Source organism: Lynx canadensis, chromosome X (genome assembly GCF_007474595.2).
Source record: "Lynx canadensis isolate LIC74 chromosome X, mLynCan4.pri.v2, whole genome shotgun sequence".
Classification (NCBI taxonomy): domain Eukaryota; kingdom Metazoa; phylum Chordata; class Mammalia; order Carnivora; family Felidae; genus Lynx; species Lynx canadensis.
Genome location: NC_044321.2, coordinates 34,380,192 through 34,407,428, shown reverse-complemented (window position 1 = coordinate 34,407,428; position 27,237 = coordinate 34,380,192). Strand labels below are relative to the sequence as shown.

Below are 27,237 nucleotides of genomic sequence, written 5' to 3'. Positions count from 1 at the left end.
CCGCAGTGTCAGCGAAGAGCCCGAGGCGGGGCTCGATCTCACGAACCATGAGGTCATGACCTGAGCCGAAATCAAGAGTCTGAGGCTTAACTGAGTGAGAGGGACTCGTGGGAGATGTCACTGTGTTAGGTCTTTTCTCGGTCCCCCTTTATCAGGCGGGTGCCTCCGTCCCACAGCTGTTGTAAACGTTGGCTGCTAATTGCTTGTAGTCGGTCGCCCCATGATGCAACTATTTGTCCCGACCGGACAGGCAGCCGCTCTACCCAGATATGCCTAGAGGGTTGGAGGCCCCAGGGGTGGCCCGTAGCCAATGACCCACTAACCCAGGGTACAGGTGCCTGGCTCCTTGGCCTCAAGTGGACACAACTCCATGAGGCCATGCATGCCCCAGGGCTCCCTAGGCGATTGGAGACTAAACTTTATCTCGAACTACCTGTTTGCGTAGATGCTTCCCTCACCTCATCCGGCTTCTCTCACTCATCTGTGCGTTTCACCTGGGAGCTTTCTGTCACTAAATCCCTCGCATCGCAGCTGTCAGAGCAAGCTCTGCTTTCAGGGAGACTTGACCTAGCTCCTAGCGTGTTGTAGCTCGGCCATTTCCACGATGTGCCTTCAGGGTCAGTCTGGCATTATCCAGCCAGCAGACAGAGGAATAGAGAGAGATAAAGGTAGAGATAGAAGTAGAGATAGAGAGAGAGAGATAGAGCTAGAGCTAGAGATAGAGATATAGACATAGAGAGAGAGACAGAGAGAGAGAGAGGAGGCACCCTCACTCTTAACTATCTCATCCCTTTTGCTCACATTTGATGGGTGAAAGCTAGTCTCTCATCAAGATGAAAGGTGGCTTCAAAATTAGTTTAACTGTGTGCCCAGGAAGAGGAAACAGTTTTGGTGAGCATCTGGCCCGTCTCTGCCCCAAGGCATCTGTCTGAAACAATTGCAGAGTGAAGTCTCAGATCAAGACACCGCGGCGAGGGCAGGTCCCCCGGCAGAACATGATTACTTTCTCAATCCCCTGCCCAGCCCCTGGCCAGTGCCATGCACGAGACAAGACGTAAGGGGAACTTAACGTCTGGTGAATAAAACCACTGGTGGTCAGGGCAGGTCCCGCAGGGGGCATGGGATTAGCGCCGGCCTCGGTGCAGGGGAGCAGATTTGCAGAGGGGTGGCGGCCGGTGGGGAGGCGTCAGCCCAGGCAGGGGAGGCTCATTCCAGGCAGTGGGGGAGCTGATTGTCAAAGGTCGGTTCCCCGAGTCAGCAGAGCCTCCGGGGGAACAAATCCACCCCTTTACGGCCTCCAAGTCCACAGCTCCCTCAACCGTTAGCAACCGCACGCGAGCGGACAGAATTCCAGGGTGTGCCTCCTCTTGGGCTCACTCCTTGGGTTGCCTTGGTGGCCTCTCTCCCCGGTGCTGCACTCCACATTCTACGTCTGTGTTGGCCTCTCTGCCAGCTCATTAGTCTCTGAGTCTGGATGTTTCTTGGCTTGCTAATCAGCAGCCCCCTTGGCTAGGGGCCTGCCTGGCTCTCATTAGCAGCTCCGGTCCTTGTAGAGATCACAGGGAACCCCCATAGAAGTCATATTTGTAAGTATCTGCTGGAATGATAGCAACAAAACCGTACAGAAAAGGAACGGGAACGCAGTAATTAAAAACATCGCCTGGTCACCAATGGTGGCTCGCCCTTAATGAATCATAGGAAGACAAGATTCAAAGGAGATTTAGGTTCGTGTTGAGAGCCAGCAAGGGGGTTGAGTAGGTGCTTAATGCAAACCAGGCGCTTTGGGGTTAAATCGGGCGTTATCTTCTGCAGGATCTTGTATTTAATTTTGCCAAGACCTCTGTGAATGTTCTTATTTGTCAGAGACAACGTGCCATGCGTGCCTTCTGTCAGGTATCAGAATTTGCATGTTGGGGGATCAGCTCACATTTGTCTCACTATTGGCAACATGGTTCCAATGCCATCTTGGAAATTCCTGGTGGAAGCATTCCTCCTGCCTTGGAGATGTCTCCTCTGTATATTCTTAGAAACAGAACAATAAACAAGGACACTTGGGGGAGAAAAAAAAAGGGCAACTTTCCCTGATTGCCAAGCGAAATACAACTTTGTTATTGAAATCTCTTGCTCCGCCTTTGGAAAAGCTGGGATTATATGTTCTTTTCTCCGGCGTCTTAAAAAAAATAAATAAATAAAATAAAGGAAGACACTGGCTTCAAATTAATCTGCAGAAGTTTGAACTCAAACGAGGTTCCTTTGTAGAATACCACACGAGAGAACAGCACAGTGGACGGCCAGATTCGGATAGTCAGCCTTCGCCTCGACCACCTGTCCGTTTCTTAGCTCCGGGCCCTGGAGAAAGACTAAGCGAGGCCCAGTTTGTAGCAATTTTGCACTCCCACATCTGCCTGAAGGGGGTTTTTAAAGGACAATGAAGGAGAGAGAAGATTGTATAAAGTTGCGCGGCCATGGCCTATAATGTAGTACTCAAGGTTCCCATTCAAGCTCAGAGCTGGTCCTACAAGGCTTGTTCTCGAGAACAATTTGATCCATGATTATCTCCTTGGGTGGCCTACAGGCGCCTGCTTGCCCTAAAGAAAGCCCGCAAGAAATCACCATTCAGGAACCTCGCTTCCTTGCCTCCCCTCCAAATAAAAATTGGGGTGGGGACCCTGCGTCTTTTGTTCATTGAGGAGTGGGCTGTCGGCCCCTGGGGCCCAGGGCGTGTGGGTGATGTCAGTTGGAATCCCCCCTGGCCTGGTTTAGTTCTCTGTGAATCCCCTGCCAGCCTTTTCCTCCCCAGTGATGCCTGCGCCCATCACCCTGCAAGAATGGAGTGGACCTTAAGGGGACAGGGGTCAGGGAGGCTTCAGAAGGCAGGGAGAAGGGGGGAAGGACGCTGCCTATCACAGGCCTTCGGTTCCAGCCTCCCTCCTCCTACCCAGTGGCGGGGTGGCAATGTTCTTCATGATAATTTTTAAAAGTGTCAGGCCTCTGCTCATTTGCAAAGCGTCGTGTCTCATTTGCATACCAGATCCAGGAGGCCCCAACTCCGCATATGGAAAATGGAACACAGTATAAATAAGATAAATGGATTAGGTCAGCTGACTGCAACCATAGCCACGGCCGACCCACGGGCACCGCGCGCACGAACTACAGACGAGGTTTGTCAATCAGGCAATTTATTCTGATCCTGGAAGTGGAGAAGCCGGATGTGCGTGCACGCACGCACACGGACTCGCCGACCAGCCTCGCTGGGAAATAGGCCATCACGCAGTCCCCGCACGGTGCTGGCGCGGCCTCTGAGCCCCCAGCAGAGGTGAGGGGAAACTTGGGGGAGACCACCTGCCCTCAAGGACCAGCATCAGAAAGAAGGTTTGTGCCTGCAGACCGTGGGTGGTCAGTTGAAAGCCAGTCTCCTTGAACTTGCCGACTTCGTGAGAAAACAGTTGTTAGGAGGAGGGGGCTGGGGGCCTTTCCGGCTTTCTCCCCTGCGCTGGTCCTCAGGGGCGCTGCCACCCTGGGGTCCCAGGGAGTCTTGGCTCCTTCCCAGGCCACATCCCAGCCCCCTCTTCAGCCTGACACAGGAGTCTCCGTGGCTGACCCACACCCCTTCCGGACACGGGCCATCCATCACGGCAAATGCCATCCAGGGCAGTAGCAGACGGCTTGTCCTTTTTATCAGCACAACTCAGGAAGCAGGCACGGGGGACGGGCTGCTGCCGTGGGATTATTGTGATGTGATACGTGTACCTTTTGCAATTAGTTAATGGCTTGGCTATGTGGGGTAGGCTTCTTTGGCCTTCTGTTTGGGGATTAATGACTTAGGATGACAGATGGAAACTTAAAATCTCTCAGAAAAGGAAAACAAGCTTGGGGTGGGGGAGAAGCGGGCAAAGTGGTTCAATTCCTGGTGGGGGGGGGGGTGGCGGGTGGGACGGCAGTGGGGAGGGGAAAGACGGCATTGAGTCCGGGAGCCGGGAAGGAGTTTGATCCAGGAAGCGTCGCGGCGATTGCTTTATGAGCTGGGATTTTGCAGGAGTGGGAGGCAGGTGTGTGAGTGTGTGCACACGTGCCTGCTTGGGTATGTCTGCGTCTGCATATGCGACGGTTAGTGTGTGTGCAGGTGCGCGTGTGTGCTTGTCGGGGAGTGTGTGTGTGTGTGTGTGCGTCTGCCTGTGCCCAAGCACACAGAGGCTAGGCAGGCTCCGACTAGGGGTTGAACCCCCGGGCCCCTCTGTGCAGGACACTCTCTTGACTCAGGGCCCCTTTCTGTCCACCGGGGGCCATCCATGGGTTGTCTCTCTCTCTCCCAGCCTCCTGGGGCTCAGTGCACTGCCCTCTCTCCATGATGGGGCGCCCTGCTTCCCCCGCCCAGCCTGGGGCTCAGGATGAGCCACCGTCTCTCCTCTTCTGCCTTCTCCCTCCTCGAAGGAACACCCACAGAAACCTCTGGTGTCAGGGTTTCACGGCCAATCAGAAATGGGGGAAAAGATGGGAGGGGGGGCGGTAATTACGGTGGGACAAAAGATGGGCGTATTCATAATCAGGAAACGGACTGGGGGAATGACCCAGAATAAGCAGGTCCTTCAGAAACGGTCAGGGTTTCTCAAGACTCTACCAGCAACCGGGCACCTTGGGAGCTGGGATCGCACAGGATGCCCCGGAGAGAGGGGTTTAACATGTGTCTCTCCTGTGTTGGGAGAGGCCGCCAGTAGCCGGGAGCACAGCATACTGCCCTAGGGCACGGGAGCTGAGTCCACCTGTCTCAGCTACGTGGAACAGATAACCGGCTGGCACCCTCCTCCTGAGAGGGGTGGTGCGCACAGCTGGCCTGGGTGCACTTGGAGAATGCCTGGCCGGAAGGGAGCTATGAAGGAGGAAAAATTATTTTCTCTCTAATCCTTCTAGGTTCTTGCCTGAGGACCCCCCCCACCCCCCCCTGCAATAAAAGACGGATTAACGGGAGAAAAACACCCAGACGTTTAATAACCGATATACCTGCTGTATACATGAAAGACACCCAGGAAAACGGGGTAATTTCCTGACATGTCCAGGTCACCCCCTTAAATACCATCGCCGGCTAAAGACAAAAGAAGATGTTCGGGGAGGGGAGGCCCGGAGGTTTCCAGGCAAAGGTTTCCAGACAGGGTAAGGGCGTTATGCAGATTTAGGTCATTGCCTTCTTCACTGAGGAGGGTTTCTAGAGATCTCCTCATTGTCTTCTTCTCCCTGGTTCAGCCAAGGGAGACACCCTTACAAATGGAGAGTTCCCTTGTACATGTAAATTTCTCTACAAAAGGGTATAGCTTCTACTTGGTTCTCAGACCTTCTCCTATGTCTGCTGTTTCTTAAAAATCATCAGCCTAAGATAATCTTTATGCCAAAGAGGCATATTTTGGGGTGGCAAATTCGGCTCCCCTACGGGGCCAATTGTAAACACTTGCATCCTACAATTCACCACTAATGGAAACCAGGGGGGGTCCAACCTCAGCTTCAAGATAGTGACAGTGGTGGTGGGGAATTCTCGGAGCTGGTCGCCCAATCCCGGGGGCACCCCGCCCCCCTCTGTCACTGCCACTGCCTGAAGGTGTGCCTTCACACTGGAGAGCCATACCCCAGAGGCCCCGCATCCTGCTCAGCGGGGGCTGATCGGGTTCCATCTCTCTCTACCCCGGAACCAACCACTGAGGAAACTCCCCCTTTTGTGGTGACAATTTTGGGAATTCCCAAGTGGAGGATAATTTCTCCTAAGTCCTGTTTCGGGTAGCACTCTTCAGGCTGCTAGAGAGAAAAACCCAGTTCAAATGAGCTAATGCAAAGCAAGCGATTTTCGTTTTCTATAACTGGGATAGTTTGGGGTTTAGGTATGGCTGTATCCAGGGGCACAGAGCGAACTGCCTCTGCTTCTGTCTGCATTGCGTTCTCTCTGTGTCGAACGGGACGTTTAGCCACGTCAAGGAAACAGATCTCTTTCCCCCCCGAAGTTGTGTGCTGGGAAATGTTGAACGATTGGCTCTTCAAAAAAAAAAAAAAGGTCTGACTTGTAGCACTTGCGAATTTCTCCAAGGCACAGATAGTCCCACGGTGGACAGTTTCAAGTCACCCACGACTTGTGCATCTTTCGGCTCTCATAAGCTGCTGCTCCGGTGTCTGCACGCCTACTCCAGGACATCAGTCCGACTGCCCCTGTTCGGGGTTCAGGCCCAGCCCTGGGCAGAGCCCCGTGTCCGGGAGAATGGCTGTGCTGATCGGCCAGGGCTTGGTCTCTTGTTGCTCTGAGGCTGGGGCTGGGGAGGGGGCACAGGATGGTGGGCCCAGGAGCCCAATCGTAACCACACAGAATGGGGGTGGGAACCACCAGAAGAAGGGGCCTGAACACCATGTGTTCCCGGGAGGCCGTTTCCGCCGCTGACACTCTGTGGGGCGCCTCGTCTGGGACTCCGGCAGCTGCTTAGTGACGATGGAAGCCCGGAGCTGCTGGCAGAGTGACACTTTCCAAGCGGGAAGCCGAGAAAAGGGATGGGTCAGATGAGGAGCCGGATGAGAACACGGAGTGGAAAAGCAGCTCTCAGATGGGTCCCGGCCCATGGGGGGACCCAGGAGGGGGCACGGGTGACCCAGTTTGGCAGGGGCCCAGCCACATTCTGTGTTCACTTCCCCTCAAACAAAGATGTCAGGGGAAGCCGAGGACTGGCAGGGCTGCCCGCGGAGAGGCAATGTCGCGTGACCGGGAGTTGTGACCTCCTGGCCTGAGCACAGGATGTCGCCTGGCCCCAAGGAGTGGTTGACTCATCTTCCCCTAGGAAACGGGCCAGGCATCCAGGTGCAGCTAATCGGGGTGTGTGTGTGTGTGTGTGTGTGTGTGATGTTAACTGGCCATCCGGGCAGGAGGGGCAGGGAGATTTAACAAAGGACAGAAGATGAGGTCTGGAGGGAGGAAGGACTGGACGGGCGAGGGCCAGGTGAGGGCAGCCCAGCTGACGGGGTCCAGGTCCTACGGCTGTCGGATGAGGGGAGCTACAGGTGGCTCCCTGGGCCCCTTCTGTGCCGCCCCTGGTCCTGCTGGCCGTGGGGCGTCCCGGGGTACACAGACCCGGTTGGGTGCTAGGAACAGGAGAAGGGCAGCTGTTCTCTAGAAACGTCATGTTACAAAGCCGTAGCTCTCAAAGTGTGGCCCTCGGGCGGGCAGCGTCGCATCGACCTCACCCGGGAACTTGTTACAAATGCAGCTTCCCAGGGGCGCCTGGGTGGCTCAGTCGGCGAAGCGTCCGACTTCGGCTCAGGTCATGATCTCACGGTTTGTGGGTTCGAGCCCCGCGTCGGGCTCTGTGCTGACGGCTCGGAGCCTGGAGCCTGCTTTGGGTTCTGCGTCTCCCTCTTGCTCTGCTCCTCCCCGACTCACGCTCTATCTCTCTCTTTCAAAAATAAATAAACATTAAAAAAAAAAAAAAGTGCAACTTCCCAGGCCCGGCCCCGGACCTCAGAATCGGACACTCTGGGGGGGCAGGGCGGGCGCTCCGGTTCACCGGTCCTCCGGGGGCTCTGCAGGTGCACTCCAGGTGAGAACCGCTGTTGTATGCAAACAGCCGATGCTTAGCAGGGTCTCCAGAGCAAACATCATGGTACAGGCATGCGCTGTTTGCCCTCCAAGATCCATTCTTAACTACTTTCCACCATGTTCTGTGTTCCAGAGACCCAGCTCTGTGGACTGACCTGACCCGGCTTCTTGGCAGCTGACTTGCATTTGGGCTTGGCCATTGCGAGCAACAGATCACAGGTGGGAGGAGAGAGACGTCAGGGTATTTCTCCTTGGTCCCCACCCCGCCACAAGGAAGGCTGTGGCCACCATCCCGTCCCCCAGCCCCTTGAAGGTTCCACCTCCCCTCTGGGCTCCCGTGTCACGCCAGTCCCTCTCCTTGTCCCTAAGAGTGCTAATGGCTTCCAGCTGTCCCTAGTTTCTGGGTGCCTCGGCATCCCTGCCTGGTTCCTGTCACCTGTCGGCACCTCTGCACGTGTCTTCCGCATCAAAGTCTGTTTATCTGCCTCTCCAGGGGTGAAGGTCGCCTCCTGGAAGCACCTGACAGATAGCAGGTGGGGTGTAAACAGATGTCACATACTGGTGCTGTCACCAGCTGGCTTTCTGGAGATGACAGTCTGAACGGTCCCTAAGCCTGCATTTCCCACAATACAGGGTGCCTCCACATAGATTACAGCAAATGCCTGGAATCTTCTAATGGTAAGATGATGCTCTTGAGGTAGATACAGACCGAAAAGACCAGGGATATTCTGAAGTGCCACAGCAGAGATGTCTCTTCTGAACGTCGGCCAGGTGGCTTTTGTTGGTATCAGCAGGGCCTGGGGAGGGCACATCCATTTAGGTCCTCTAGGGCCCAGGTCACTTTATCTACATTATCTAATGTAATTATCAAGGGAATCCAATCTGGGGGAGATTATTTCCCATTTCACAGATGAGAAAGTCGAGGCTCCGAAGGGTGAAGTCATTTTTCTGACAGCAACCCTCTCCCCCAGCCCCTATTGCTTTCCCCTGTTTAAAAGTGCTTTCCGGGGAGCCTGGGTGGCTCAGTCGGTTGGACGTCCGACTTCGGCTCAGGTCACGATCTCGCGGTTCGTGGGTTCGAGCCCCGTGTGGGGCTCTGTGCTAACAGCTTGGAGCCTGGAGCCTGCTTCAGTTTCGGTGGCTCCCCCTCTCTCTGCCCCTGCCCTGCTCGTGCTCTGTCTCTCTCTCTCTCTCTAGAATAAATAAACAGTAAAAAAAAATTTTTTTAATGTTTTTCATGACACTGAGCAACATCTCACATTATATCTTTTACTTGTTTATCATCTGTCTCTTCCCCACTAGAATGTAACTCCAGGATCAGGGATTTTTCTCTATTTTTTTCCACAGCTGTATCCCTGGGGCCAGAAGGATGCCTGGCACATATTAGGTGCTCAAGAAATAGTGCTCAGATGTGCCGGTGAAGGTACGCTTATAGGGCCAGTAAATTACAAATCTGGGAATGGAATCCGAGACTCAGAAGGCAAGTTTTCCGCGGTGTTACCGCTCTGCGTACCCCCCGATCGATGCCTAGACACATACGTTTACTGAACCCTGACTGTGCATCTGGCTCTGTGATTGGTGTGTTTAATTTTTGTAATTTAATTAATTTTAATTTTTAATTTAATTTTTTTTTTCTAGCTGATTTTAGTGGGGGTATGCCTGCTGCGAATATTGGGTGGCGTTTCCACTTCTGTGCCCCCCATAAAGGACCTGGGGTCGTCAAGTCAATCTGGATGAATGGCTACATTCATTCCATTTAACCTTCTCTCTCTTAAACAATTTGCCATTTCTTCCCAAAGTGATGCCACGTCGGCTGCACAACTGTATCCACTCGAGTGAGTAAAGACACAGAAGCGGTGACCAATGGTTCCCCCGACCCCAGCCCGTAACTACGGGTCTCAGATCCCACTGATGCCCAGCTCATTTTCCTTAAATGTCCACAAGGCAAGTGGCCGTGTCTGTGTAGCAGACGGAGGACGGGTGCTCCGTAAACCGTGTCAAAAAATGAATTGATAATATACGGGAAAACCTTGGTTTGTGAGCATAATTCGGTCCGGAAACATGCTTAGAATCCAAAGCACTTGTATATCAAAGCAAATTTCAAGATCCGTTGGCTCAGTGGGGCACCTGAGTGGCTCCGTTGGTTAAGCGTCTGACCCTCGATTTCAGCTCAGGTCATGATCTCGCGTTCGTGGGCTCGAGCCCCACATTGGGCTGTGCGCTGATGGTCAGGAGTCTGCTCAGGATTCTCTCTTTCTGCCTCTCCTCCACTCATGCTCTCTCTCTCTGTCTCAAAATAAATGGATCAGCTTAAAAAAAGGGAGTCTGTTTCTTGGTTTGTCTCTGTTAAAAAAAAAAAAAAGAACCATTGACTCAGCTGTGATCATGTGACGTTCGGCCTCCCGTACTACTCGTATTTGCAAGACATCGCTCGTTTATCAAGTTAAAATGTATTGGAAATGTTTGCTCATCTTGCAGAACACTCACGGAACAAGTTACCCGCAATCCAAGGTTTGACTGTATGTTGCTGAACTGTGCATTATTCTCCCCCCACCCCATTTTGTAGATGAGGCGACTGAGGCCCAGTGAGCCAGACAGAAGGTTGCTGACTTCCTGGCCATCCCCTTCCACCTCCAGCCCAGAATCTCTACGTGTTTTGAAAATTTCAGTTTAAGATTTGAACAAAGGATCCCAGAAAGCGCTTGGTACTACCGTGTGGTGTTGGTGTTCAGAAACTTTTGCTACAAGAGGCTCTCAGCTGGAGAAGACAAAAAACACAACTTGGCAACTCATTTTTAGAGGTCTGTGCTCCCGGCCCTCCCACGCCGGCCAGGTGCAGGGGGCAGCCCCAGGACCGGGACGTTGTCACCTTCGGTTGGATGACTTTGCCGGAGCATGCAGCCGCATGGGCCACCTGCCGTGTGGCAGCTTCAATCGCATAAGGTGCCACCCGCCTCTTGAGTTAGTATGTGGGAGCCTGGGTCCAGTCTGCTCAGACCACTTGGACAGAATCGCAGCGGGCCGGAAATTCTGGGGCCGAGGGCTGAAAAGAGTGCTAAATTCTTGCCTCTGTCACAAAAGTATGCGTCTCCACCACAGCCTCGGTCATTTGAGGAGGAAAGAAACTTAAAACCACCAGACCTCTTTACGGAGGGCATTAAGGAGACCCAATAAATTAAAGTCAGAACCTACAAGTTGAGTGGATTAGGGTACAATTCCTCACATTCCATTGCAGAGGGCCTAATCTCCAGATTCCTTTAAATGGCAAAGCTCACCCCCCGCCCCATTAGAAATATAATTGCTCATTTATTCGTTTACCTATTCATTCAACGTTTACTAAGCACTTATCAATTTTTTTTTTACATTTTATTTATTTTTGAGAAACAGAGTGAGACAAAGCGTGAGCGGGGGAGGGACAGAGAGAGAAGGAGACACAGAATCCGAAGCAGGCTCCAGGCTCTGAGCCATAAGCACAGAGCCCGACGCGGGGCTCGAACTCACAAACCGCAAGATCACAACGTGAGCCAAAGTCGGACGCTTAACCCACTGAGCCACCCAGGCGCCCCTACTAAGCTCTTATCATACGACAGGCACTGGGCTAGGTGCGGAGGATTCAGAAATGAACCATAATGTAGTTTGCACCATTAAAAAGAAAGATCTCTCTGGTCGTTAATAGTAGGCGTCAACTTGAATGACCACGGGATGTTTTGACTCCTCTGCACTAAAAAAGGACCAGAACAATTTTCTCAGGGAAATTTTGGCTTGGCCTGTGGCGCTGCCTTAGAACCCCTCCTCCGCACCCCCCAACCCCCACAGCAGGGAGAGAAATCTTCATATCAGTCTGTGTCCTCACCAGGCTTTTCAGCTTCCCCCAATGTCAAAACTCAGCGCGGCTAATTGTTAAAGCATGTGGGTCCACATCCAAATAACACTTAATTCCCAAACTCTGGGTATTTGACCAGGAGTCTTACCTCGAGTGCACTATGGCTTGATGCCTGCCAAAGGCTGGAAGAAAAAAAATATTTACGGAGGATTTCCTGAAGGAGACACCGTCCATATATCCCATACTCTTAGATTTATCTTCGGATTAAGCGAGAGCTGAGAAGCGAAATGGCGAGGAGGAGCCGGTAAGAGCAGAGGTTCGGAGGTCAAGTTCTGGATACGCCAATTACCAGCTGGGCTGCCCTGGGCCAGTATCTTAAACTTTCCGCGCTCAGCTTTCTTATTTGTGTAAAATGGCTTTAATGGTAGTACCGACTTCTTTGTGGTAGATTACCTTATCGGTCCCGAGTCTTCTGTCCCCCCCTGAATTTATGTCCTTTGTCTTGTAACTTTTCACTGCCCTCCTGCTCCGGCAGATTGCTCCGCACACGCCCCCCGCCCCCTCTCGCCACCCTCACCTCTTTGATTCTGGGCTCAGCTATGTGACATTCCACGGCTAGTGGGATGTTACAGTTTGTGCACGGAGGCTTGCGCTCGCGTGCCTCGGCCACCGCCCACAAGGATGTGCCCGCCGGACCATGTGGAGCAGGGCTGGGTTGCCCCAGCTGAGGTCGGCCTAGATCGGCTGAATCCCGCAGATGCTTAAAGAACGTTCGTTGTCGCGTGTCACTACTGTTCTGTGATTATCTGTTACGCAGCGAAAGCTGACCGATACAGGCATGGTGTTGTTGCGAATTAGTGTGAAATGAGATCATCGGTGTAATATGCTCGGAACCGTGACCAGGGTGTATGCTTAGGGAGTCCTGGGCGTGGCATATGCACACGCCCCACACACCCTGGGTTCCTTTCCTGGCACCCCGATCCCTGTGCCATTCTGCCTTCTGCGTTTCCGCTAGCCGCCGCGCCTGGACAGAGTGCCGGGGGCTGTGAGTAGCTGAGGTGGAACAGACTTCACGTCACCCACCTCAGTGCTCAGGATTTGGACGCTTTCCAGCCTCTCCTCGGGGATAGCTCTTGGCTCCTGCTTTCTCTGGCTTCAGTCTCCTCGGCTCAAGCATTAGGATGGGAGCTCCACGAGAACAGAGACTTTGTCTTGTTCACGGATGCATCCCTAGGGTCTGAGGCAGTTACTGACGCACAGCGAGTTTGGGACGTGTCCGTCGGTTGACTGATTATGGACTTATTGGGTCCAGTTTGACTTTGGTCTCACTGCCCTTCTCAATTCTCATGAACCCCTCCTAGCTCTTTCTACCTCTTCCCACGCATGCTTGAAGCCAGTGGGATGGGGATGTCCAGAACTCCAAGGGTGACTAATAGAGACCTAAGGGAAATGGGGCCATGCCCATCAGCTACCCCCTCGCTCAGGAGCCTCTGACAGGCCACCATCCTCGTAAGTGGACTTGGAAGTACCACACTCAATGCCATTTGAGGAATACGGGAGAGAGACGCTTTTCTAAAATAGCCACCCATCCATGATTCCGAAAATTCTACCCGGAGCTTCTGTTTATGCTAAGCCATGCCCTGTGTCCTGCCATTAGCTTAAAAATGCATATGCCCTTGTGAGGCATTTTGATTATTTAACTCTTTATTATGAATGTACTTCTAGAAGTATGCCTCCTCCTAAAACCATATAATTATACTTACACGATTCATTCAGAAAGCATTTGTCGAGGGCCACCTGGGTGGCTCAGGTTGTCGAGCGTCCGACTTCGGCTCAGGTCACGATCTCGCAGTTCGTGAGTTCGAGCCCCGCATCGGGCTCGCTGCTGTCAGTGCTCTGTCCCCCTCTCTCTGCCCCTCCCCCTGGCTGCACCATCTCTCAAAAATAAAGAAACATTAAAACAAAATGACCACCAGAACCATCACTGTTTTAAGCCACTACGTTTTGGAGTGTAAGTTAATTACACAGCCACAGGCAACTGATATAATAATAATGATGATGATGATAGCAGGTGCCATTTACTGGTTGCTTATGAAGTACTGGGTGTGGTACCCACATTCATTTAACAAGCACGACAGGCCTATGAGGAAGGTAAGAATTTGCCGCTATTCCACAAATAAGGAAACAGAGACACGGCGCAGTTAAGTCATTAACTTGAAGCCACACAGCTAGTTAGCGGAAGAACCCATCAGACCCAGATTTCTGAGCCCTCAACCTGGTGTTTTTACCAGGGTACCAGGAGGGGGGGGGTGCCCCTCTGCCTCCCTTTTAAATGTTTATTTTGATTTCTTTTGATTTTTTTTAAGAGAGAGAGCATGAGTGGGGGAGGGGCGGAGACCGAGGGGGACAGAGGATCCGAAGCGAGCTCTGCGCTGACAGCAGAGAGCCGGCTGCGGGCCTCGAACTCCCAGACCGCGAGATCACAACCTGAGCCGAAGTCGGACACTCAACCGCCTGAGCCACCCAAATGCCCCTGTGCCTACCTTTTAATTTTGCCCAGGGCAGGCCGCTGCCGTAGAGAGTAGCCTCCATCGGGAGGAAAGGCGGGACAACCTGTCCTGACTCCCTTCTCCCAGGGACGAATGTCCTCCTCTATCCCCTTGCGGCGCATAATCAGCCCCTTCCTGGAATCTCACCTGAGCATTCCACAGTCCCTGGCTATTTCCCCAGGCCTGGTTCGGCCCAGCATTTCTCAGCTGCCAATCCTCTGTGACAAGCTCCCCACCCCAACCCCCAACGGCCGTGAGGGTGATTTGTCAATAATAAATTCTGAAGCAAATTGAAATATTTTGCAACAGCATAAAAACAAATAGGAGAAAACGGTTCCCATCCTGAAATGCTGATTGAATCAAATATTGCAATATCGATTGTATGATACATTTTCATATTTAATTCAATGAAAACCATGGGGTTCGAATGCTTTCCATTACCCTACAGAATTTTTCAGTTTGCTGGAGAATTTATTATTGGTGTGCCACCAAATCAGATTACTATTGAATCAAAACCCTGCCATGTTATTCAATCAAAGACCGTGATTCTAACCCCAAGAGTCGATCATTACCACTTTTCCCGAAGTGTATTTCCTCTTTCCTGTTTTACACAGGAACGGCCAGTCCTCTCCCCCACTTCCCCCCACGTTACGAGCTACCGCTGACGAAAACCTAGCAAAAACAACTGGCTTTTCACGATCAGTCTGGGCCTTTCTGGGAGCGTAGGCTCTCATCTCTCTCGTTTTGTCTCCCCTCCGGGCCCTGGTGTGGCCAAGTGCCCGTCATCTGCAAGAGGCGGCGCATCAAAGGGGCGATGAGTGACCTCTGGCCGAAAAGGAACTCGGAGGCTCACCGCAGACGCTGCCTGAGCCTCCCATGCCCCCTCGAAATCCTTCTTCCGTTTCCGCACACAGCCTCTGCCAGTGGCCTTTCTTCCCAACAACCAGCATCCTTTGGATCTGTGCTCGAGGAAGGCTGGGACTATCTACGAACCGATGTCCCTCTGAGGGCTTCCTTTCACTGATCGACCCTGGCTCCCTTCTTTCCCAGTCGGGCACTGCTGAAGGTGACCTCCCTCCCCTGTCCCCAGGAATGCCTTACAGGGTTCAGGGACTTTCTGTGACACTTCATCCTGGCTTGGTCTTCTTTCCTCCTTCACTTCCCCACCTCCTGTTAGGGGCTGAATTGTGACCACCCCCACCCCCCCACCGCCAATTCATACGTTGAAGTCCTAACGCCGGTACCTCAGAACTCAGAATGAGACCTTACTTAGAGATCGGATCTTTAAAGCGGTAATCACGTTTTTTTTTTTTTAAGTTTATTTATTTACTTAGAGCGCGCGAGAGCAAGTGTTCCAACAGGGGAGGGGCAGAGAGGGAGACAGAGAATCCCAAGCGGGCTCTGCGCTGTGAGTGTGGAGCCCGAGGCGGGGCTCGAACTCATAAACTGTGAGATCACGATCTGAGCCGAAACCAAGAGTCGGCCGCTTAACTGCCCGCACTACTCAGGCGCCCCAGAGGTAATCAGGTTTAAATGATGTCATTTGGGTGGACCCTAATCCAGTATGGCTGGAGTCCTTATAAAAAGACGAAATTTGGACACAGGGACGCTTGTAGGGAGAATGTCACATGAATGGGAAGGCAGACCCCATGGGGGTGGATGTTTCCACAATGCAACGGACACCAAAGAATGCCCGCAAACCACCAGAAGCTAGGAGAGAGTCCTGAAACAGATTTCCTCCTCACAGCCCTCGGAAACCAACCCTTGGACCTCTGGCCCCCAGAACTGTGAGACAGCAGCACATTTCTGTTGTTTGAGCCCCCCTCCCCCCCACTGTGGACAGCGTGCGGCACTTTGTTACACGTAACTGACTTACTTCCCCACCCCTCTCTCCTGGCGGACTTTCTTAAAGAAATCACCCTCACGTGAATCTGTGTGTCAGGGTCTGCCATGGAAGAACCTCGAAGGCAGGACTGCGCCAGGACCTCGGGGCCCAGGGCCCCAAATCGTAGATGCGCGTGTACATGCCTGCTTCAGATGGAATTTGTGAAATGGGGTTAGGAAACCCCCCCCCCCCGACGTGAACAGAAAGCCCACGCAGGCCGGCGTCGCCGGCTGGGGGGCGGCATTTGGGCCGGGGCGGCCCGGTGACGCAGGGCCCTCTGGCCACCCCCTCTTGCACGGCTCTCATCCGTACCCCTCACAGCTGTGGCCCTGGCTGCTTCACCAAAGTTGAATTGAGTGTCCCTGAAAAATATAGCGTAGCATCCTTTCCCTGCCGCGAGACACTAAACCAATAAATTATAAATCAGCCAGCAGCCCCGTGACATGCGGATGTAATGAGAAATGCAAAATAAGAAAAGACACGGGAGGAGAACACGCAACTCTCTCTCCCTCCGCTCAGCGCCAGAGCACCGGGGCTGTTCCCTTGGGGGCGCAGAGAAAACCATTGTTTTCTTTTCTCCATGTGTCTCTGTTGTTACATAGGCGCCACACACGCACACACACACACGCGCACACACACACACGTGCGCGCGCGCACACACACACACACACACACACATACAGTGTTGCTACTAAGGATCGACTAGAGGCTGCTATCAGGAACCCGGGAACAAAACCCAGGATAATAGAATTATTTGCTTCCTGGGGCTTCAGAAACTCCTGAGAAAAAGGGCCAAATTCCTCCCCCCCCCACCCCTGCCGGCCAATTTCCTGGGCAAAGGGCCGTGCCCGTTCTGCTGCCCTCTGTCCCTCGGCCGGCGGCCGCGTGAACGCTCACCTTGATCAGCACCTCCGGCCGGGGCGTCGCCAGGGGTCCTTCAGGGCACCTTCTGGAGTTCCCAGGGGGAAGGGGCGTCTGGCTCATCCAACCTCTCCTTAGGGTGTGGGGCCCAGCCGCTCTCCTCCCTCCTGTTTGTTTATTTATTCATTCAACTATTCAGTGGCTGATAGAGGGGGTCTGGGAATGAATATTTTCTAGGCCTCTGGGGAGCCAAATGATGCTACTCGAAATGCAGGAACCGTCTGTCCTCCTCTCCCACCACCCTCTGCCTGGTGGCTGGTTTCCCATTTGCCTTCGTTCTCTCTTCTGCCTCCAGAAGGGTGGTCACCCTTCACCGAAGAGAAGAGCCCTCTGTGCAACACTGCCTGCCCTCTCCAGCCCCTTCCCTGCGCCGGTGGCCTCAGTCTTCTCTCTCGTGGTCTGAATGCTTGTAACCTGCTCATATACCCATTTACCCACACTACTCACATCCCAAAGGCCTGAAAACGAAGGTTTGGCAAAACCTCATTTGATGGCAAACCCCGGCCGGAACGGATGTGAGGCTATTTAAAGCCTTATTTAATCCCGGTGACTGAATAGTCATACATTTTGCTGCGAGAAATGTTAGCGTGTTTGACTGTGAGGTGTGGGGTTTCGTGGAGTATATGGCAAGTGAAATTTCTGAATCCTGAACCTGTCTGTCCCTGTGATTTGGACAGGGGAAAGTGCACCCACGCTAGCCCCATCTGTTGAGTCAAAGCTGAGTGCCAAGAGCAGGGCCGTTTTTTTTCTAAAGCGCATCGCATTGGATCTTATCAACGACTCTGCGTGTGCGTGTGCACGCACGTTGGATAGTGCTGTTATTCCCACTCTACAGATGAAGAAACTGAGGCCCCAAACGTTCAACAACTTGCCCTAGGTCCCGGCTAGGAAGTAGTGGAGCCAGGAATTGAACTCACCTATATGTGACCCCAGAGCCTGGCCTTTAACCTCTGTGTTTTTCATTGCGCTTCTCGGCGGCCGCCTGACACGATGTCTGTCCGAACTGTCCCGGTGACTAACGACTTCAAACTCCTGAGGCTCATCCCAGGCCCCAGCACCCACTCAGACTCAGGAGAGACTACTCAAAGTGGAGAGCTGGTGGGGGGGGGGGCTGTTTTCTAATCTACACAAGCTGGGGGGGCTGGCAGATAGGAGACTTGCAGGAGGGGGGACCCTGAGAGAGAAAGAGCAAAATTTTGCCCTCCATCCACCCCCGGGTGGCGACGGGGGACAGGCAGGTTCCCGTTAGAACCCTGTTCTGTCTTGCTCTCACTGGGCCGTCTTCTTGTCAGGAGGGATGCGCACACGTGCGCTTCTGCCCATTTGTCAGACAACTTCCTCCCCACTCCTCTCCCTCCACACCTGGCTATATGTACTGCCTTCCTCTGTCTTCTGTAAGAATTCTGTTCCTGGAAAACCTCATGCAGGGTGACTTCTCATTGGCCTCAATCATAATTACCAAAGGAGAAAAAAGATTGGGTGTATTCCTGAGCCCCCAAACTAAAACCACCTTAGGCTAAAACAATACAAAAATCCTACTCAAATGGATAACGTCATCTCAATAGTTGTCATTAGCTATTATGACACCACCTAACAAGGAAATTTTCTCTTCATTAATTACTGTCCAGTGTGGCTCTTTAATACACATGCTTCATAAGCAATATGCGGTGTGCACTTAACACTGCATGCTAAGAAGAAAACATGCATAGAACATGAATTTAATGAAAAAATAGCAGAGATGGAAGAAATCAATTTAAAGTGTGCACCCACATATGATACTGTGCAAGTTACCATCAGAAGGGTCAGAAGAGTTGAGGTAACCACTCTTCAAAGCGGGAGGCTGTCATGAGACCTTTCAGAGCCCTTCATGAGATTAAGTGGCACGTAGCAGCCCACGCCGGGCTTAGCCCACGTGGCCTACTTTGTTCAATGCTATGCAGGCAGGAGTGACAGGGCGCCAGTCTTGTGTTTCTGCTCAGACCCTTCGTACTTCTGCTCTCTCCATGTCTGTCCCAAGTAGCCACTGGTCCAAGGAGAACACGAACATATGTACAGCCTCCCCGAACCCACTCAGGTGCCTGAGGCAGAACTTTCCCAGATGACCTGTAGACCTAGAAGCCAGACAAATAAAGTTTTGTTTGGTGAACTACTGAGTTTGGGGAGGATTTGTTACACAGCATTATTACAGAGACAGCTGACTAATATACTAGTAAAGTAGAATTCTTGAACCTGAACGAGCCCGCATTAAGTATGTCTGAAGTCTCCTTGCAACAGAGCTGGGTTAGGACCATAAGTGCCCTTTGAGCTGCTTAGCCAGCTGACGTCTTAGGCAACCCTGGAGAGTCTGAGCAAATCCCTTCCTAAATCAGTGGGCGGGTTGGAGGCTTGAGTACACGTTGAATCCGTTTACTTTACAGCCCCACCTCCTGACGCCTTCTGAGTCATCAAAACGTCTGTGTCTCAATATTTGAACAGCATGTTTCAGTTTTCCAACCCTTTCGACATAATTTGTTTATACTACTCGCAAGATCGAGGCTCAGAATTCCCACCACATCCATGGCATTTTCCAGAGGAACTCCTTCTGAGATGTCTCCAGGCCAGGGCCACAGGATGCTGTCGCCCTTGTATGTGCTGACTGGACCAAGGGTGGATGGGGACTTGCCCAAGGACAGCCGAGTCACAGACTGGCCACTGCCCTATGAGGTGGCTTGCTTCCAAAGCTCCACCAACCAGAGGCGTAAGCGAGAGGTTTCTCCCCGCTGTCATGGAGAGGGTGTAGTCCTCAAGGCTGAGGTTTATAAGAAGCAAGTCATGGCAGAGGAACACGGGCTTATCTCGCACGTGCCCTCCCTGACCCTTCTTTGAAAGCTGCGTCAGCATCATGAGGGAGCCTGTTCGAAACACAGACTTGCAGCCTCCACCCTAGGCCTCGCAAGAATTGCTGGAGAAACTCTGAATCAGGCTGGTGGAGACCAGCACCCCTAAAACCACAAGAAGCCAACATGAGAGGTGTTTAAAGGCAGCTGCTTCAAGAAGGGGGTGGCCGGGGCGCCTGGGTGGCCCAGTCGGTTAAGCGTCTGACTCTTGGTTTTGGCTCAGGTCATGATCCCACGGTTCGTGAGTTCGAGCCCTGCGCCGGGCTCCATGCTGACAGTCTGCTTGGGATTCTATCTCTCTCTCTCTCCCCACCCCCACCCCCCGCTCCTCCCCCACTTGTGTTGTCTCTGTCTCTCCCAAACTAAATAAGTAAATTAAAAAAAAAAAAAAAGAAGGGGCAGGCCTCTGCAGCAGGCCCTGCGGACACCCCAGCCACTCCCCGTCCAGGCCCCTGAGTTCACCTGCAGCTTCGAGGGATAATTCACACGCTTACAGCTTCACACCTTGACCTCCTGCTTCTCTGGGCTCCTCTGTCCCAGGGTTTCCTCCCGAGTCGGGGGCAGAGCCGGCTACATCGTTTGCCAGGCACAATGCATAATGAAAATGCTTCAAAACGTGGAACACATGAGTTTTGTTTTTCTTTCCCTTCCTTCCGCAGAGTCGCTCTCTCCCCACCCGTCGTGGTGATTTTCATCGGCTACTTGATATTGCACTCCCTCTGTGTCTCCCTCACAGGACAAGGGCAGACCCCCTCACGGGAGCCCCACCTGCAACTTGGTGCACGCGCCCAGCCCCGCCGGGGTTGCTGTTCAATGCTGGGACTCCGGAGTTGGTGGAGGGCACCCCCACCTGCGGCGGCATGGGCCGGGGCTGGCTGGGAGAGGGACGGGAGAGACTGAGAAAAGGCGAATTCGGGTGGGGACGCCGCAAAGGGAGCCGGGAGGGAGATGAGGGAAGGAGGGTAGGCAGCGGGCAGGGGGAGGCTCTTGTTTGGTAAGGACAGAAGGTGCCAGCTGGGTGGCCCCGGTTTCGTGGGCAGAAACTCTTCCATTAGCCAGACCTCAGTACAGGCACAGGCCACACAGGCAGAGAGACAAGGCACCTGGTCGTAGCATAAAATTTGGAGTCAGACTGCCTGGGTGCAAATCCCGGGCCCGCCATCAGTAGAGGGTTCTTGGCCGAGACCTTCCTGGAAGTAGGCCTAGGAAAGAATTCTGTTTCCTGTTTCCTGTTTTCTTCCTTTTTTTTAATTCTTTAAATTTTTTTTAATGTTTATTTAGAGAGAGAGAGAGAGAGAGAGAGAGAGAGCACAAACGAGGGAGGGGCAGAGACAGAGGGAGACACAGAATCCGAAGCAGGCTCCAGGCTCCGAGCTGTCAGCACAGAGCCGGATGCGGGGCTCGAACTCACAAACCGTGAGATCATGACTTGAACCGAAGTTGGACTCCCAACCGAGCAAGCCACCCAGGCGCCCCTAAAAAGGTCTTCTGAACATAAGTAGGCAGTGGTCTGCCTGAAAAGTGGTGGTGGGGGGAGGGGGCAGCCAAGGCTAAGTGAGGCTGAGCGGGCGGGGTGGGGGGGGGGCTTTGCTAATTCTCTGAGTTCTGCGGGGAGGGAGGGTGCCTGGAGGCCAGACCTTGAATATTCTTGTCTATCATGTGAACATATTTGGACTCTATCCTCTAGACGATGGAGGAGCATTGGGATAATAGTAATGACATGATGTATATGGGGCTCGATCACTCCGTTCATCACTGAACCATAAGCACGTGCCGTGCACTGTTCTAGAGCCTGTCCATAGAGTGGTGAGCAAGACAGGTGCGTCCTGGCCTTCAAGGAGCTGCCGGACAGTCGGCTAGGGGAGCCAAGGGCGTGGTAAGCCTTCAAGTGATAACGAGCCCGAGGCCTGTTGGGACACAGGCCCTAATTCCAAAATCGCTGAGCCTGTGAGCAAACGGGTTCTTTGCGTTTCTTCACCGAGCTGCCAGAGGCAAGACCTGCCCTGACCATTCGGGAAACTCCTTTTTAAAGAACCACCCGGCGTCACAGCGGAGTTTCCCCCCCCCCCCCCCCCGGTCCTTCAAAACAGCTGGGCTGGCTGGCACTTTCCCTCGGTTGCGAACACTCCCGGATGACCCTGGTCCTCAGCAACGCGCGTCATCTATTCGCGTGAGACGGCCACCAAGAAGTCACCCGAGGCAGGCTGTGGAGCTCTAAAAAGCCATCCTGTGGGCAAAGGGTGGTCTCAGGTTGAGTTCTCCAGGAAGCAGCTGCCGAGATGGAGTCAGTGGCTATGAGAGCTGATTTAATCCTTCAGCAACTTCCGGGAAGGGGCATATGTACATAACCGAGCACAAAGTAATAATAAACAGGAGGAGCACCCACGAAAGATTGGGCAGGGGGAGCCGGCAGGAGGCAACGTAGCTCTGAAAAGTCTTTGCCTGCCCGGCGGGAGCCCTGACCACCGGGTGCCCGTTGGCATTGGAGGCCATCGGTCAGTGTGGAGTGCCACCGCCTTGCTCAGCTGTCGAGAGGGGCGAGAGGGACGTGACCTCAGCTCAAAAGATGTGGCTGACCCGGCCGAGGCCAACAGCGGGAGGCCGTCAGCCAGCCACGGGCCGGGGCGGCTGGGCACAGTCCTTTCACGAAGCCTCTCTGAGTAATGCCTAGCACGAGACCCACAGGAGACTTGGGAGCGGATCGGGATCTGCGTGCATACTTCAGGCAGAGTCTCTCTCTGCCTTCAAGGCTCTCACCGTCCAGCAGGACTTGTAAGAATTCATAATACCCCTGGAAGGGAAATCCGGGCAAGAAAACCCCAGATCGGGTTTGTGAGAGGCTGAGCGGATGTGTGGGAGGGCTCTGCCTGGTTCGCCCGCTTCTCTGGGGATTTCCCCACCCAGACCAAAGAGAAAGATCCTTCTCCCGGCAACGGCAACGGAGAAAACCTTTGCTATTTTCTTTTCTCCTAATTTGGTGGAGAAGACGCAAATGGATATAGAGATTCCATCAAAATGCTCTCACCAATGATAGATATCCCCTATTTTGTTTCGCTCCCGTTTGAGTTGTTAGCATGGCAGCAATTAAACTTGACAAAATAGTGATTAAAAAACAATGAAAGGCAAATGTGCCAGCACACCAGCGTGCATCTAGACCATTCTGAAAATGATCTCTTAAGTGTTTGAAATCTGCTCTATTTTCCTACCGCAGGAATGAGTTTTCAAAAAACAGCACTTAGGAAGGGCAATTTGCCAGGAGCATTCCAAGGCCCCAACAAACAGTATTTCTTTCTGATGGACTCCCCCTCCCTCCAAATTTTAGCTGCAGTTCCCGAATCAGATTCATTACCCAAAAGAACAAACGAACGCCGCACAAATGCCCAGAAACGGAGCCTTTTCCTGCCACTTGTAACAATGCAAAACGCCGAGGAAACTTCTCGACGGCAACTTTGCGTCCTGGGTTTCCGGGACCCCGGGTGCCGGGCTGCCGAGCTCTGGGAGGTCCCGGCCACCACGGAGACGGGAGGGCTAGCTGCCATTGACCCCGGGCATTGGCAGCCGTGACGTTTCTGTTTGTTTTGTGCAATCCTGATGCCTATCTGGCTTCAGCGGAGCCACGGTCATGTCTTTCTCGCTCTTTCTGATGTGCAAGCAGCTTTCTGGGTCTAATTATAGATGTGGATGCTGCATCCTGATCAATAGTCCTGAGTGTCCTCTTGCTTTAAGAGCTGTTTAGTTCTTGCTGATGGGCTGGCATTCAACCTCTGGTCCCGAGTATGAGCCTTCGGAGTCCTCAAGCCCATCAGCAAAACCCCAGCTTCTCCCAGCGCGCCCTTTGACCTCTGCAGAACTGGGAATCAGCCCTCACCCCAGGGGACCCCATCGCGGGGAGGCCTAAAGAGGCTGCTGGCCGGCCTGAGAATGGCAGGAAGATCTACGACGACGAGGGAGACCGGGGTTCAAAGGTGACAGCCCGGACCTGGACCCTCATCAAAGAACGGCCCGCCCCTGACGGGACTCCTCAGGCGAGGGGCACAGGAGATCCTCTGGTAGCAGGGACTCGGCCTCGGGAGCCAGGCAGCAAGCCACGTGCTTCTTCTCAATTATCTCCGGTGGAGCCATCACGTCCCCGGCTTTGGAGACTCAGAAAGGCCCTCTGTTCGCCGGCTTCTGTTTAATCATGAGACATGCACAGCACAAGGTTGGCGGCGAAACGGAGAGGCAGAGTACAGCGTGACCTGCAGGGCGCAGGAGACCGTGGAGCAGAGAGGTGCTTAATAAGAGGGTTTTTCTGGATGGCAACGAGCGGCTGCCCCGCGTGGCTTGGTGCGTCCTCTGAGCGCGGCCCCGACGGGCTCTCTGAATTGGCTCCGTGTCCTCTGGCAGGCTGGCGGGCCCTGTGGGAAAAGCTACCCCGGGCTCGCTGTTGAGGATCCCGTGGAGGAAGGCAAGAGATCGGGAGTGGGGGCGGGGGGGGGGTGGGGAGAGTTAACAAAGGCTCCGGGCAAGGTGTCGTCTCCGACTCTTGGCGCCTCGGGTTCCAGGGTGTTGCGCGGAGCCCCCGGGATCCCCTGGTCCTTTCCAGGGCAGGCCCCGGGCCCAGGCTGGGCAGGCGAGGGGAGGGCCGCGGGGGGACCACTTGCAAAGCAGCCGGCGTGGGTAACGCTCCCACGGCCGCCAATCCCGGGCCTGCCCGTTCCTATGGAAACGGGCGCCAAGAGAGGAGCCGGCGGCTGGGAGCCGAGTCCCGGGTGGCTGTCGGGTGCAGCTGCCGGCTGCCCGCTGGGACCTGGAAGTGCCCTTTCCCCAAACCATCCCTGCTGGCTCTGAGTCAGAGGGGTCTCCTGGCATCTGCTGAGCTCGAAGCCGGGATGGAAGGGGAGCGGGAGGAGAAGGAGGGGAGCGAATAAAAATATTTACACTTAACAAACACTTTGATGTTTGAAGACTGTGTGTACAAATGAGGGCTGGGAACATCTTTGGTGAGGGGTTGGTGTTTCCAAGCAAATCTCTTCACGCGCACGCGCGCGCGCACGCGCGCGCACACACACACACACACACACACACACACACACACAGAATCTTGTCCTCTCTTTATCTCTTGATGGGTTTCTCTTATCACCAAAGCCGAATGCTGAGCTGGCCCGGGGGAGGCCATGGGTGGTGTCGGACCTGTGCGCCTTGGTGGGCCCCGTCTGCGGTCGTGAGGTGGCCTGGGGTGGCCGGCCGGAGGATACAGGGGGCGAAGGGAGAGCCAGCGGGCCTGGCCTTCTGCCGCCCGCGTGAGCACAGGGAAGATGGGCAGTAGGGATTCGGGGGTCGGGATGACTTCTAGTTTTATGGATCCCGAAACCCGGAGAAGCGGGTGGGGTGTGCTCAGGCGGAGGCAGTGGGGATGAGGAGCCAGACAGCCTTGGTTTCCCCCATCTGTCATTTCCCGGCCGTGTGGCCTCGGGAACGCCACGTACCCCTCCCGATCCTTAATTTCTTCCGTTGTAGGTAGAAACAACTGCCCCATGGTGCTATTGCGTGGGTTAAGTACTTGAGAACATCCGAGTCGTGGTATTTGCCCAATACATGTCAGCGAGTATTATTGTGTTCACCCAGCACACGATGACGGGGCACGTACGATGTGCGTGGAACGGTGTTAAGTCCGTGGGGGATCCGACAGTCACTCAGGCATGGAATTGGCCCTCAGGGACTTTAGAGCCTAGTGAAGAAGCCGAGACAGGAACATTAAAAATTATGAACAGAGGCGTAAAATACAAAGTGGAAGGTCTACCGTGTCCACTCTGCTCTTCCCCGAAGACTTCTTTTGAGGTGAAAGTAAGATAATGTACGTGTGTGCTACACAGGGAAGGTTGGGTGCTAACAAATAAGCCTCCGATAGCAGAGGCTCAACTCCTTCAGGTGTTTGGCCTCCAGTTGTCCATGAGGTGATTCGGGAACCCAGGCTCCTTCCATCTTCGGGTTCGTTGATCTTCTAGGACCTCGGAATCTGCCATCGGATCCTTTCCATCCAGTGGGCGGAGGAGGGACAGGAGAGCATGGACGGGACTGCGTGGGCAGTCTCAAAGACCAGGTCTCAGTCCGTCCACATTTGACTGTTCAGAACCCAGTCATTGGCCCCACCTAACTGCAAAGCCTTCTGGGAAATGGGGTTTTCCTGCGTACCCGACTGGTAGCTGAACAGGGTTTGGCGAACACATAGCTTTGTCTCTGCCGCAGTTGGAAAGGTCTACGAGGCAGAGAGCTCCCCCCCCCGCTCAATTGGTCTCCCATTAATTTCCTAGGCTGCCCTAACAAAGTAACAGAAGTTGCTAGTTTAAAAGGACAGAAATGGATTCTCTCACAGTTCTGGAGGCTGGAGATCTGAAGTCCGGGGTGGGTTCCTTCTGGAGACTTTGGGGGAGAATCCGTTCCAGGCATCTTTCCTAGCCTCTGGCGCCTGCCAGTAATCCTGGGCGTTCCTTGGCTCCTTGATGCGTCCCTCCCAAATCTCTGTCTCCGCCTTCATGTCCCCTTCTCTTCTCTGTGTCTTCTCCCCTTGTCTTCGAAGGACACTTGTCATCGGGTTTAGAGCCCACTGTAATCCAGGATGATCTCACCTCAAGATCTCTAATTTGATTCGTTCCGCAAAAAACCCTTTTTCCAAATAAGGTCACATTCACAGGTTCTGAGTGGACCTATCTTTTGGGGGAGGGCACCATTCAATCCGCTGGAGTCTTTGATGGTGGCCCTTTGAACTTGGACTGAGGCTTACAGAGAGAGACGGGTTGCGGGTTGACGGGACGGAAGCCGGCCTCCTGAAAGGTTTGATCCTGGTCAGACGTGGGTCCGAGGTGAGGAGGAGGGGCGGGCTCCCTCCCCTCTCGCGGAGCCCAGCGTGGGCGGCAGGAGTGGGGGTGCAGGCAGGCCTCTGCCACCCCCAGAGCTGAGCCCCTGGGTTAGGACGTTCAACCGCACATTTCGCCTGGGGCGCCAAAGACAATAGCTGAGAAATTCCAACGTGAGACCAAAATGCAGATTTTTCAAAGGAAATATCAAAGAACCAGCCAAAGGACTTGAAACCCAGAGAAGGATATGAAAGGGGGAAGAGAGGGGACATTGGGTTTTCTGCGAGCAGATTTCTTTGCAGAGAACGCTCTCTTGCTGGGAGCCCCAGCCCTGCACAAGAAAGAAGGTTCAGGTGCGTGTGTGGCGGGGAGGGCGCTGAGCGCCTCGAAAGAATGACGCATGCGCTCCATTTGGACAACCCCATGATACTTGACCCCAGCTGTGATCTGGGCCCATGGACTGGAATCTGACACATGCCTTTCTTCTCTCAGAGGCCAGGGCTATTTGCCTGAGGGAGAGGGGGAGGAAGGGGAAGAATGGGAGACAGACAGAGAGAGGGAGAAAGCGAATTGCTTCTTCATGGAAAATAGCTACCTTCTGCTTGGACGGCACATCACAAGCACCGGGCGCCCAGCCAGGGTAGGAATGCTGACCTGGTCTGGGGTTATCTGTAAGAAAGATCCAGTTAAGAGGGCTGCAGCCCAGGTTCTTAGTTCTTCCACCATGCTTATCTCTTATAAACCCAGAGCTTTCTGCCCGAGGGCAATCTCTTGACTTAGAAGTGTGCC

General features: G+C 53.7%; 1 long non-coding RNA gene across 1 annotated transcript; it reads left to right on the top strand.

The window, feature by feature from the left end:
- Positions 1 to 9,970: 9,970 nt before the first annotated feature.
- LOC115507171 lies at positions 9,971 to 25,692 on the top strand. Its single transcript, XR_003966575.1, has 3 exons — positions 9,971 to 10,081; positions 10,201 to 10,211; positions 25,682 to 25,692. It is a non-coding gene; the product is annotated as an uncharacterized LOC115507171 (long non-coding RNA).
- Positions 25,693 to 27,237: the final 1,545 nt, after the last annotated feature.